This window comes from Spea bombifrons, chromosome 2 (genome assembly GCF_027358695.1).
Source record: "Spea bombifrons isolate aSpeBom1 chromosome 2, aSpeBom1.2.pri, whole genome shotgun sequence".
NCBI lineage: Eukaryota > Metazoa > Chordata > Amphibia > Anura > Pelobatidae > Spea > Spea bombifrons.
Window position 1 is genome coordinate 27,456,573 of NC_071088.1, and position 10,532 is coordinate 27,467,104.

A 10,532-nucleotide genomic window follows, 5' to 3' on the forward strand; every position below is an offset into this window, starting at 1 on the left:
TTGAAAATGACTTTTTACTAGTTCAGTTTTAAGTTGTTTACTGTAGTATAAAAATGCCACTCAGGGGTTCTATTTTTCGGCACCACATAGGGTTTAATGGCAATTAAAAGAACATTTGATAGCAGTTGGACTGGGCTTTTCTTCTGATGTTGAAAATGTATTTTATTTATTGCTGTTGGTATGTTTTTCTTTTAATTGGCGAAACCCATTTGCTTAGTGCTTTACATTAATGTATGGTTTTACTAGATGTAATACCTGTTGGAGCAAGAAAATTGTAAAACAATACATTTCCAAAACCCTGTAATCTGTAGTTTAATTCTGTGATGCTAAGCACACACGCAGGAGCAATATCAAATCACAGAGATTATCAAAACATTTTCGAGCCATGAGATGATTAGAAAAACTGGTCAACCATTAAGCCTGGAAATGAAATGTTAAAGTAAACCAAATTCAGTGGTGATATGTGAAAATATCTGCAAAGTGTAAAACAAAGTCTGTATGAATAGTTCAATAATAATAACTTTGCTAAAAACTGTTAATCACCATCATTTATGTAGGTAAAAACCGGCCCCATGTAATGGGGTATCAGCATACCTGACAATAATAAAACATTTCACTCATTCAAACACATAAATAAAAAGCCAACAAAAGAATGAGTCTTGCATTAGGCCAAAAAAAACATCTGGGCATGCAAGAAATTCCACATTGTCAGATCCACACAATCAAATACTGTTACTCGCAGGGTACAATGAAATACCCTCAACTGTTTCAGGTAATTCTCAACAATGGATCAAGATTATATCCATCCACAAATACTGTGGGACAAACCATGCAGAATTTTATAGGTCATTGCACCAAACCTGGACTATACTGGGAATTTTACTGGCAGCTAGTTTAGATCCAAGAGAAAAGGGACCATGTTATTCACCAACTGAAGCCTGGAAGGCACAAGGGTAGATATGTATAGAATGGTATGAATCAAAAGTTTAATATCAAGACCTGCTTTTTCAGTTGTATCGTACAGACCCTGGGACCCCCCATCACAAAGATATGACTTACCTAACTATTGGGGCCCTGCCTCACAGAGGATCCCAGAGGGGCAGTGATCCAAAATGATTCATATCCGGATCAAGGCAGGGGAAGAATGTTAACACTGAACCGAAAGCAGATCTGATATTGTCTGCAAATGAATGACAAAATCCACAGCAGCACTCAACAGTTGGATATACCGAGATAGTGGTACAGTTAGGATTCACCTAGTTTTTCATCATACTAACATACTGTCCTCTGGGTCATAACATTTTCTTTTGCTCTGAAGATTTCATGGTTTTATTTCCATTGATCTATAGGTAAGTCAGGTCTATATCAAGATTGCTTTCAAACAACAGCTCTCCTTCGATTCCAGCTCCTGTCTTAAGCCCCAAACCTGCAAACAATATTGTGGATCACTCAAGAGCTGTCAGTCAGTAACCAATGAGGTGGGTAGACCAGCAAATAGAAATACTGACTTTCCACTCGCCAGGTCTAAGATTCGGTGAGAGACATTTGGTGTGGCTGGTGGTGTGACCATGACACTGATAAACATAAGCTATCCCCCAAAATGTTTAAGCTAAATATGTTTTGATGTCATATGGTAGACCAATGCTCATCCAGTAAGATCTAGAAGCACATACATTTTCAAGACCTACTTTGGATGTAAGCATATTTGTAGTAGAAATCCCTGAAAGCATTGGTTCATTCATTCTTTAGTTATTGGACTCAGAAAATAAGAATTCTAAGGAATTGTAAGGAGATAGCATCAGCCAATCACACCAATCACATGCGAGCTGAATATCAATGTGCACCTAGTACACATGCACTTGGCTACTATTATTCTACACAGGTTAATTAACTAAAAATGTTATTTTCTTTTCAGATGATAAAACATTTCACACGCAGCAACACTGCTATCCTTTTACAATGTGTCTGACACATGTTGGGTTGTTTTTGTGTTATTTGTAATTGATACATTCTAATAGTAGCAAACTAGTAAGTCTAGCATTTTCCTGGCAATAACATTTGTCAAGGTAGATGCCATGCTGCCTCCCTGCCCTGACTCGTTGCTGTCTAAGCATTCTGTGCAGGTATACGTACATCAAGTTTTTGCTGATTCTGTGACCCAGGAAGCTTAATCTGCACAATTCTCAGTGGATCCAGATGAACTTGCTGGTTGTACTGATGGAATTTTCTGATGGGTATGATCTTAAGACAAGTCAGTGTATAGAAGATCACTGTTTTTCAAACAATTATAAAAACAAATATATGAAATTGACTATAAGTAATATGGTAAGTGCAAAACAATAGATGACAACAAGATATATATATAAGATGTAAAATGCCATTTAAAGAACTCTAGACAAACATAGATTGTATTCCGTCCATATACGGGACTGCCAATTCCACTTGGCTGAGAGTATGAGAGTTTTCTCCCATAGTCCTAAGAAATTCTACCAATGTAATTATCTTAGAAAGCGAGGGAACAGTTTTGTTTTTCCAATTTCTTTTCATAGATAACTTGACAGCAAGAAAGAGATGTATACCTGATTTACATGTAGAAGTGATGGAATGTGTTTAAAGTGACAGGGATTCAGAGACCTTGTTTATTTTTACATTATAAGTAAACTCATTTTGTCTCAGCACAGCTTAAAATAATCATCATAAACTCACACTCACACCAGACTTGGCACTCAATATAGGTGGCTCCATTGTGCCTTAATAAAGGAGCTTACACAATTTCCCAGGTGTAATGCTTTGTAACCCTTCCTATAATCAGTTAACAATGTGTTTTTTTATTGAGTGATTATCAGAAAAGGTTTAAACGTTAGTTGAGTTTTTGCATATATTGCGAAGATCATTAACATATTGCACAGTTTATATTTAACAATTTTATTCTATATTTTAGTATAAGAGTTGGATGTCTTGAGAGTTTCAACTAATATATTATCTCAGATGAGTTGTTTGCTTCAGGGGACAAGCAGTGCAAACCGAATGTGTATTTGGCTTATTAAACGTAAAATGTGTTTTCAGCCTCACTGGATGCCCGTTTATTATTTGATCAAATGTCTTCTGTGCACAAGCCATAGATCAGTTTGACGAAACACAATAGGGGTCATTTAAAGGTTCATGTCCAGCATAAACAAACCCTCCTGGATGTAAAATTACCACAAAAAGTATTTTTGACAGCTTTCACATATACACTGCCAGGCAGTGGCGTATTCTGGCCTAGGCTGACGGATTCAATGGGGCAGCTGTAACGTTTTGGGCGATCAGGCTTCCTATAATGCCACTACACAATGGAGAAAAAGGGCTTCGGTGATCTCTTCAACCGGCTCATTAACACTATAGAGGGCTGTGCTGAGTTAGATTAATGTCAGAGCATTCAGAGTAATTGCTCCAGAGCATTCTGAGGGACCCTGCAGCCAATTCTCTAGTGCTCAAGTGTCCCGAGGGGTTCATACCTCTCATCTGTGCCATTAATATATGACCCGATTGTGTCCCACAACATGCGGCAACCTCCCCCTCACTAACACTACACACCGAGAAGTGATGTCATTTCTGGGAGCGCTGCACAGTTAGGGAGCTGCAGGCCACAAGGAACATACAAGAGGGAATTGCCTTGTGCAATTTGGCTGTATATGAATAAGCTCCTGTGATTTTGGCTCTGACCTTGCCTTGTATTGACGTTCCTGTCTGTCTCCTGCGTTTGATTTGGCTTGCTATTCGACTATCCTGTTCTCACATATCCCTGACCTCGGCTTTGTGTAACGACTATGTCTTCAGTCTATTTATTCTCGGCTAGTGTCCTGATCTGCTCCAGAACCCCAGTGATGTTACCAAGTTCCTGCACTGCTGGTCTTCTAGCTGTAACAGGACATTGCTTTGTGCCCAGTCATGTTGGAATAGAATTGGGCTTTCCCCAAACTTGCCGTGCAGCTGCACTTCATTGGTGGATGGCAGACGAGCCCCCTGCTGGCGACCAATAGAGTCACTCGTACAGACTTTTAAAATCCTGGTGCCGAAACTCAGCCTGAGGAGAACACTGGTCTCCCTGCTCCAGGAGTTAAATATTCGTACAAACAACCATTAGAGTTACTCGCACAGCCCTATAACTCCTGACTCGGAATTTGGCCTGGGGAGACCATTGGTTAAAGGTCCATAAGAGCAACTCTATTGGTCGCCGGAAGGGGCCTCCTCTAGCATTAACCTACGGATTTCTGCTCCCCTGCGATGCGGCGTAGATAAGGTAGGATAGATGGGGAAGGGACCAGGGAGATTAGTAGATTAACAAACACGAACATGAAGATTCTTCGTGTGGTGTGTCTTTGTCTTTGTGTACATTCTGCCGCCGCCATGTTCATTTCATCTGTATTCCGGGTGAACAACGAAAACTCACCCTTCGTGTTTGTTTTCATGTTCGCCTGAATACGAATGCACAAGTCTAATATCTACCATGCTGCAAGTGTCAATAGTGAAGTGTGGAAAATACAGTGGGGTAGGATGGATTGGAGAAGCTGCATAACTATAGTTTATTTAATTGATGTACTAAGACTGCAGCAGAAGGTTTTCCCCCATTTCTATGTAATTTTTTAACTATGTTTCCCATTTTTCTATTAAGTGATGCATACGTAACATAACTTAACCTACCAGCTAAAACTTTAACTTGGCCAACACAAAATAATAAATCACTAAATAGTTATGACAAAATTAGGCATTGGGCTGTGCAGGAAGGCAGTGTGTTTTAGTTCTTGAAATGCTGTTTCTGAATTGAGTTTAAGTGCGGCATCTACACTACCAGCAAAACCTCTTTATTTTAGACAATGTAAATAATAAATCAGAAAATATTGGTTATGAATTGGGCAGGGCAAATCATGTGCGTAGTGCTTTTTAGTTCTTGAAATACTGTTCCTGAATTGGATTAACGTTACCAACAAAACCTCTTACATAAAACAATAAATCATTAATACTGGTCTGCTTCCTTACCCTAAAGGGATAAACTCTTTACATTTTTTTGTAATTTTTTTTTTGCAAAATTCAGTCCTGTTCCGTGGGGCACGATGTGTCTATCTGCCAGTGTTCACCCAGTGCTCTACCACTGTTGCTGCTGCTTTATCACTTTCATCAAAATGATACATTTTTGGTGAAATTCAGTCCTATTGCATTCTGCTGGATGTGTGTATCCATTGGTGTAGTGCTGCTGTTGCTGGTGGTGGTGGCCTTGCAATGCAAAATAGAGTTTAGATCTCTTCCCAAACCTTGAGATGCTGCTGTTGTAAGTGAAATGTAAGTCCAAAACGCGACAGGGAGCGCCCCCTTTGAAAATACCCCTCCGAAGTTTGCTTTTGAAACAAAAAAAAGAGCCCTTCCTGTATCATTGCCCCAGAGCCCAATTTCCCTATTTCACCATACAAATGATTATTTGGGATTTGTGCAGGAAATATTATATATTCTGTCAATAGGTTCACTGTAATTCATATAATTCTCAACTGCCCCTTGGCAAATAACATCAGGACATTAAAAATTACTGAAATTCCCTGATCTAGTGGGATTAATAAACTAATTTTAACTTAGTGGACTGATTAAGATTCCCAAGACAAATCAAGACGCATACTAAATGTTTCAATCAAAATTATTTTTGACTCATAATAATAACTTGATTTAAAACTTTACTAGAGATTTACCCCCCCCGACACTAAAATATCCAGCGTGCTTAATGACCATACCAAGTCTCAGGGTGAAGCCCTGCTTCCCAGGTATCTTAGCCAGTTTCTTCTTTCTCTGTGCAGAGGAGCAGAGTTTACCCACACCCACCCCACAGACTTTCCACCTAAACACTCCAACTTTGCCCTGCTCCCTGCCCAGTTTCCTCCGAAAGGCTATCCCTGCCCCTACGCGTGGCTCATCCTCCTCTTCACATCACAAAACCACTTCTCAGAGGAGGGAGAGCACCTGTTAGCCCACCTTGTAGGGACTAGCTGGAAGACTCATGCTGCTTGTTGAAGCCATACTGTGAATTCCAGGGCAAAGCCTGACTGATGTCCCTCCTAGAGAAGGATTTGCAGAGTTGAGAAAGAAAGCAAAAGCAACAGAGAATGCCACGGTTATCTGATGACTTTCATTTTAAATTAGGAGCCAGAACCCCTGTATTCTTCATCACAAGGATACAGTTTCCCCCAGGGCAGAGAGGAGTTTCACCAAAGGTAGAAGTGACACCATGGGCTATGGTTTGACCAGGGGCGTAACTAGAAACCTCAGGGCCCCGGTGCGAGAATCTGTTAAGGCCGAAGCATGAAGCACCGGCACCCGAGACAAACGCCTCACGCTCCCAACACTGCACTCTGGGCGGCGCTGAGCAGCGGAGGCATCCTGGATTTCTGTCAGTCAAGGGGGCCCAAGAGTTGCCGAGCGGTCATTTTCAGCAACCGCTCGGCACCCCTTGGGCCCCCCTGACTGGCAGGACTCCAGGGCCCGGTCGCAGTCGCGACCCCTGCGACCCCGGTAGTTTCGCCACTGGGTTTGGCTCAGCCCTCAGCTTGAATATCTTCAGACCACAGACCACACGAACAGCGTCACACTTGGTGACCTTATTACCCATGGAGCTGCCGTCCCTTGTTTGGTCTAGGCTAGATTATGTCACTGCCCAGGATTTGCCTTTTGCAGCATCAAGAGAAGTGGTAGTTTTAGAAAAAATATTGCATGGGTCAAGTACTATCTGGAGGTGGTTACATGGATGTTTTTGAAATTGGCATAATGATAATTCCCTTTTTGCCCATTACCACAATGCCTTGACTACTTGTCATCCATGCGCAGCCCACTTCCTGCCTTCTACCTTCACTAATAGTAATAAATTACAAAGCAATTTCTGTATTTATAATGACCACAATTTGCTAATCTGAGATCGCAGCAAAGAGTTATATTCTGTATGCAAACAAAACACCACATTATAAAATGTCTTCTTTTACCCTATAGCAATACAAATAAACAAATTCAAAAGCATATCTTGAAAGTATCTGTCTCTTGAGAGTCTAATGTTGTTTTATAAGCAAATACAAAAAAAAAAACCTTACAGTTTGGGAACAGTCACAAAATTGATCCCAGGGATTTTATTTTGTTCTCGGAGATAATTCAATTTGCAAGTGATATAAGCAGAGTTTTATGCTCCAGAGGGAGATGTGCTCCTAATGTATGTACACAAGAGGTTTTTCGGGGACAGACCTTTTTCATTTCACTTGAAATTTCTATTTTCACAATGCATCATTTTGCTTGTCTCTGTCCTTGCCGAGGCACTGTTGTTTTGCAAATGCCCCCAGTGCTATTTTTCCCTTAACAGCTGCGGATATGCCGTCTCATCTGGTCGATTTCAAGAAACTGTAAGATTATTGCTCTTGACTTAAGGCAAAGCTAAGTATGGAATAAGCACATAGCTGGGCCCTTATGGTACAGTTTTATGACGTGCTAACCCCTGGTCTTAACACGTTTGTTGCTTTATGGTTTGCAGTTCTTTACACTAAATCGTCATATGTAATGGTGTTTATATAGTGTTTGAAAGCAAAAGGTGTGCAATGCAAACAGTGTATACTGTGTGGGAGCAACCATTTAACTACCTGTTTTACAGCCTGTATTACTATTCCTCCTCATTATGATATTTATTTACTTTTGTAAAGCTACCCCTCTCCTCCTTTCAAAGGTGACTGGGTCCAACAGCCTTTATAGCTACATATTTCAGCTATTCTGGGGTCAAATAATCCCCTATGTTTAAACCAAGCGTCTTCCATTTTTGTTACTCCGTGGGCATACCTGGAAAGTTCTCAGTTTAAGTGGACATGAATAATGAAGTTCTGTGGCTACATGAGTCTATGTTTTACATCAATAAACTGTTCATTCCTGCTGTACTCAGTTCAAGGTAGTTGTGTCTACTTATTGGGTACACATAGCAGGGTTCCAAGGTGCGCATGCTGACTGGTGCTGGAAGTGATTCCGGGGACAACAGGAGGATACATGTGGGTGATCTCTGGGAGTTACTACAGCTCTCTTGGTGAACCCGTTACATTGGCGGCAGCGGCGGGATCCTCCTTGCAAACGTCCCAGCGGAGTACCAGCGGGTATACCAGCAGCAAGCCAAAGATGGTTCCAGTACTACAGGACGTGTTGGGGCACAGCAGAGTCGCAAGTTACATAAATGCCTGGATGGAGGCTCTCAGAGTGGACCAGGGTGTCCGGGGAATAGTCCTCCCATCCTCCAAGTAATGGTACGTGCTACAACTAGATTGGCGAATGCAGTACCTGGGAGAGCAGCCTCAAGAGAACTTGGTGGTTGAGTTGGAGAAGTTGCTTCCACTTGAAATGACTGTGGATTGTGGATACCGAGCCCTGTATTGGCAGGCCGTGCAGTGGTGTCCAGAGCTGAAGGATGACTACATGCCAGAGGGCGATGACTTTGGCGGCCCGGGATTGATAATGGAAAGCCTACAAGAGGACCGAGAATTTGGGAGCCCCTCGAAATATCGGTGCGAGAAGATCCGGGAGTTCAGGGAAGGGATTCTCGCAGATGTGCCCTTTTACCTGCCCGACTTGTGGGCTGATTTCGATTATTTGGTTTACCAAGAATGGTTCCTGGAGCAGGCCTACCTAGAACTCTTTGACCGTGCTCAGCAGTGTGCCCCAGTGGATCCTGTGAGTATTGTGCCCCTACCAGAAGCACAAACATCCGAGCAGAGCGCAACTGGCCTCTGCCCACTCCCTTCCCTCACCCCAGACACTTTGCCCTATTCCCCGCAATATGGCCCAGAAACTGACCAAGACCCCACCTGCATGTCCCAGCCAGATCCCTCAGCTGAATTGTTGGCTTCGAGGCAGAGTGCTGCTGGCCTCTGCCCACCCCTTCCACTTGTTCCCAAGCCTGACCGCAGTAACCAAGGAGGGTCCGGTCAGGCAGCCACAGAGTTGGTGGTGCCACTGGATTTTACAAATGCAGCTGAAGTGCTGCCCTCGGGGCAGAGTGCTGCTGGCCTCTGCCCGCTCCCCTCTGTGAGCCCAGCTCCATTGGCTTTACCCCCCAAATGTTGCCCAGAGGCAGTGATTTCTATGGATCCTGTATCCCCAGCAGAAGTGTTGGCAATGGGAGAGAGGCAAATCGACATCTATCCCCAGCAGATGCAGTATAGAGGAGGGGACGCATGTGGCTTTCCTCCCCTTGCCGTGGATCATACAAACATTTGTACCATGCAGGTAGATTGGACTACGGTCGCCACCTGCAGTCCCCAGAGGTGCCGAGCAGTCAGCCCAAAGCCCCATATGGAAGGGACCCCAGCCGCTCTGTTTTCTCCCCAGCGGCTGAGAGGACTCCAGGGAGAAGGCACATTTGGCCCTTCTCCCCAGCGGCAGTTACACTATTTGGGAGAAGCAGAGTGCGGCTGGGTGAGTACTGGTCCTTTGTTACATTGTTTTGGGGAGTACCAATTTGTGGCTGGCAGTGGTGGTCCGGATATACAGACTGACTTTGGAGTCAAGCCGTGTGGGGTCTTATCAGACATCAGTCTCCCCCAGAAAAAGGAGATATGTGATGGAGTTTGTGACGGAACTGTCCATCACTGGGGCCCCTGGAGAGGACTGAAAGCAAGCCTGCTACCCGCAGATTATGGACCCTGTCTCCCTGCCCTGACAAGTGGGACTGTTGTCCTCGTCTGGGACCCGAACTCCCCAGTCTCTAAGTGCACCCCGGGACTGGTTAGTGGGACAGGTGCCCTTTGCCAGCCCCCTGCATCCACAACTCTAGGAGCGACGGAGCTGTGCTCCCCGACTGAACTGGATGCAGACCCGGTTGGGGTCTGGTCCCAGTTCAGTCTTCTTTTTAAAAGGGGAGATATGTGGCAGAATGACCTGTCATACAGGGACCCAAGGTACTCAGAGATGGCTCCAGCCTGGCTGCCAAACAGGCTGGAACTCCATTGTTAAACTAATCCCATTAACAGGATGGCTACCAGGGGGATATTCAGTAGCTAAGGGGGATTAAAGGTTGGGTTGTCTACCTGTTTATCAATGTTAATTTATGTTAATGAAGTTCTGTGGCTATATCTGTCTATGTTTTACAACAATAAACAGTTCATTCCTGCTGTACTCAGTTCAAGGTAGTTGTGTCTATTTATTGGGTACACATAGCAGGGTTCCAAGGTGCGCATGCTGACTGGTGCTGGAAGTGATTCCAGGGACAACAGGAGGATACATGTGGGTGATCTCTGGGAGTTACTACAGCTCTCTTGGTGAACCTGTTACACTTACACACAAACCTTTACCCATACATGCTCACAATATACACATTCATAACAAACAAACACACATATACATACACTCTCATTCTAACATACATATATACATACATTCATGCATTCATAAATACTCTGGACCTCAATCATCCTCTTACCTCACTCTCAGTTTTCAACGAGAGGTTACGCTTGTTCCTTTCTCTCCAGGACAGGCCAAAAGTGTTTACAAAGAGC